Raw genomic sequence first — 3,984 nt, forward strand, 5'->3', positions numbered from 1 at the left:
CAACCCAGGCTTGGAATGCCGGCACAATCCACATCGGTCCACGCCCCGAGTCAAGCGGCAGATCGGCTATTAACCATTCCGTATCCATCTAAGATGCATTACTGGCCCCCATCCGCTTCCCTTCTGACTATTTCAAGTACTCTTTGACTCTCTTTTCAAAGTCCTTTTCATCTTTCCCTCACGGTACTTGTTCGCTATCAGTCTCTCTCCCATATTTAGCCTTGGAGGGAATTTACCACCCAATTGGGGCTGCATTCCCAAACAACCTGACTCGCCGATAGCGCCTCGTGGTGCAATAGGATCAGGACATGATGGGGCTCTCACCCTCTCTAGTGCCCCCTTCCTGAGGACTTGGGTCTAGTTCGCTGCTAAGGATGCTTCTACATTCTACAATTCGAAGGAAAAAGCCGCCCGATTCTCAAGCTGGGCTCTTCCCGGTTCGCTCACCGTTACTAAGGGAATCCTTGTAAGTTTCTTGTCCTCCACTTATTGATATGCTTAAACTCAGCGGGTAGCCCCGCCTGACCTGGGGTCGCAGTCGAAATGCCATCGAATGGCAATCAGGGTCACCAGAGCTCAATGGGATCAGAACACGCACACGATGTCCGAACAATGGCAAAATGGCTCGAACCCCCACTCATCGTGACGCTTGCCACACAAGGGGCCCTTGACTTTGGGCCGACCACACCTCAACAGAGACACGGGGGGCCAATCTTTGCTCTGCACCACCACCACAAGGGACAAAGGAGGTGGGGCAACATGACGCGTCATGCCCAGGAAGGCATGCCTTCAGCCCAATGGCCTAGGGCACAACTTACGTTCAAAGACTTGATGGTTCACGGGATCCTGCAATTCACACCAAGTATCGCATTTTGCTACGTTCTTCATCAATGCAAAAGCTGAGATATCCATTACCGAGAGTCGTTAAGATAAGATTCAGATCTAGGATGACCACACCACACCAAAGGTGCAATGATGTCATGTCCTTTTCATTGCGAGTTCCTTGGCACCGACTGCTCCGGTGGTTGTGTTTGGGTTGAATGCTACGAAGGATCGTAGACTGACCTTGAGCTCCCACACCCTACCTTGATCGCGCAACGCAAAATGTTCATGGGTCTCGCTGGGTAGGTATCGACAATGATCCTTCCAGAGGTTCACCTATGGAAACCTTGTTACGACTTCTCCTTCCTCTAAATGATAAGGTTCAGTGGACTTCTCGCGATGTCGACGGTGGTGAACCACCCACGTCGCCGCGATCTGAACACTTCACTGGACCATTCAATCAGTAGGAGCGACGGGTGGTGTGTACAAAGGGCAGGGACGTAGTCAACGCTAGCTGATGACTCCCATTTCTTAGGAAATCCTCATTGAAGACCAACAATTGCAATGATCTATCCCCACGTTAATGTTGCATTATAACACTTGTGGCAGGAGGCATGCAAACACCTCCGCACCTAGGCGCGACTTAGAAACGCATTCCTCCATATTGCAAAGGCCACAAAACCGAGCATGACAGAACTCTTGCAAGCAACATGCCCACGAGAATGGAATTTTTTTTAAAAAGCAAGGAGGGGGGAGGACTCATGATCTATCTCCACCTGCAAGCTTGCAACCTATGTTCTCCAGAGACCCACATTAATGTCGTATTATAACACTGGCCACAAAAGGCATGCAAACACCTCCACACCTAGGCGTGACTTAGAAACGCACTTCTCTAAATAGCATAGGCCATAAAACCGAGCATGAAAAAACCCTTGCAAGCAACAAACCCACGATAATGCAATTTAAAAAAAAAACAATGGGATGGGGTGGAGGGACCAACCAAATATTTGTTGTGCCAATTGACTTGACCAATGATTCCATGAAACCCATTCAGTGGGCATGTCAATGTAGACAACAGTCCACCCCTTGCACCATGATCGACATATGACGACAAGCCAAAGAGCACAGAGGGGTGGAAATATGTGACTACGACCATGCTCGTAAAAAGTGGCACTAGCACAACTACACATGGCAGGTTGCAAAGCACGTCAAACTGCCACGGTGCCTAGATGGGATTAATCAATGGGGCCAACGTGTCATTTCCACGTTTTTCACATGCCATGACTCTCTTGGGCATGTTGTACAGAAACTAGCAAAAGTGGCAGTAGGCTGCAGTGAGGGTGTAGGTGCAGTGTGCAGGTAGCAATGCAAACCCACTAGCACACATTGGCCGGCCTAGGTGCAAAATAAGGGACTAATCATCCAGACCATCATGCTATGTTTCTATCCTTCACATGCCATGCAGCAACTCTTGGGCATTCTGTGTGGCTACTGGTGTATGTGGCGGCGGCGGCAGCAGCTATGCTGGCAGCCATGCACGCCCAGCAACACGCCATGGCAGGCCACAATGCACAACAAAGGCAGTCATCGGAACCAAACATGCCTTGATGGTGATTTTCACATGTCAGGCCTATCTTGGGTAGGCCATACGGCTACGGGTGCATCTGGCAGCAGCTGTGGTGGCACGACAGCACAAGGCAGGAACCCTTATGCACCCAACAACCTAGGGTGGCAGGCGGCGGTGTGCGGCAGAGGGGCTAAACATCGGGACGCATTGGCCATTTACTTGTTTTCAAATGCCATACCTCTTGAAAATGCCGTGCGGCTTTGGACACATGTGGCAGTAACTATGGAGGCATGGCAGCAGAAGGTAGGGAGCCATACGTGCCCAGTAGCACACGATTGCAGGCAGTTGTGTGAGGGAGATGGGCTGACCATCTGGACAGAGGAGCCATGTATACTTGTTTTCACATACATGCCAAGCCTTTGTTGGGCTTTCTATGTAGCTATGAGTGCAGGTGGCTACAACTGTTGAGGCATAGCGGTATATAGTATGCGACCATGAGGGCCGAGCAACCTGCCGTGGCAGGCCGTAACACACACCAAGGGCTAAATCTTCGAAATCGACATACCGTGCAGGTGTTTTGTAGATGCCATGCCACTCTTGGGCATACTGTATGGTGACAGATGCATGTGGCAGCAGATGTGGAGGCACGATAGTGAAAGGCAGGCAGCCATGCGCTCCTAGCAGCACACAATGGCAGGCAACTGTATGCGACAGAGTGGCACCCCCCTCCATCAAGGTAGCTCTTATGCTCTTTGTCCCTTTCCAGAAGGAGACATGACCCCCCCCCAAATATACCAGACTTTTTTTTGAGCTTCAAATATCCAAATCAAATGAAACTTGGTAAGAAATTAGAAAAAAATTCAAAGATTATTTTCATATCAAAATCATAGTTTTCTGATAAATATTTATTTTTTTATTAATTTTTTAATATTAAAAAACATATTAAATTCAAAAAACTATGAAAAATTCATTTTAATGCATTTTTCTAAAAACTAAATTTCGGATGTCTTCCAAAAGTTGATAGAATGTTCTAAAAAGATGGACCATTCCAACATATTTTGATATTTTCTAATATTTTATGATTGAAACATTACAAAAAATACCAAAAAAAATGGAAATGCGGGATTTTAGTGAAAATGATTGTACTTTGAGTGCCAAATATCCAATTGCAAGGCTTTTCTAACCCAAAGGGATGTTTTGCACAACTTGGTTTAAAGACCCAAACTACGTTGTGCGGGCATGGCCTTGATGTGCGCAGCTGTCGGTGCCGCATGTGCGGCCGAAGGCCGCAAGGGAGCCTCTGTTGCATGGGCCATGGGGACCACGGCAGCACACCCATGTGTGAGCCATGCGAACTTGCGCGCGGAAGTGCAGCCATGTGTGCAGCATGTGCGACCATGCAACGTAACCTTGCACGCGGCGGTGCAGCCATGCCGGCAACCTTATGCACGGCTTATCCGGCAACTCCCGAAACCAAGCGCGTGGCAAGACTGCGATGGGTGTGGCACATGCAGCCATGCATGCAACCAGGAGGTCGATGTGCATCAACGCATGCAACCTTACGAGTGGTAGCGCAGCGAAGGGCGCGGCATGTC

General features: G+C 48.9%; 1 non-coding gene and 1 pseudogene across 1 annotated transcript; both read right to left on the bottom strand.

Moving 5' to 3' along the window:
* LOC122069420 overlaps positions 1 to 535 on the bottom strand; it is a 3,016-nt pseudogene extending 2,481 nt beyond the window's left edge.
* Positions 536 to 767: 232 nt separating this feature from the next.
* On the bottom strand, positions 768 to 923 carry LOC122069418. Its single transcript, XR_006137446.1, has one exon. It is a non-coding gene; the product is annotated as a 5.8S ribosomal RNA (ribosomal RNA).
* Between the last annotated feature and the right edge of the window lie 3,061 nt (positions 924 to 3,984).

This window comes from Macadamia integrifolia, unplaced genomic scaffold (genome assembly GCF_013358625.1).
Source record: "Macadamia integrifolia cultivar HAES 741 unplaced genomic scaffold, SCU_Mint_v3 scaffold608, whole genome shotgun sequence".
Taxonomy (NCBI): Eukaryota; Viridiplantae; Streptophyta; class Magnoliopsida; order Proteales; family Proteaceae; genus Macadamia; species Macadamia integrifolia.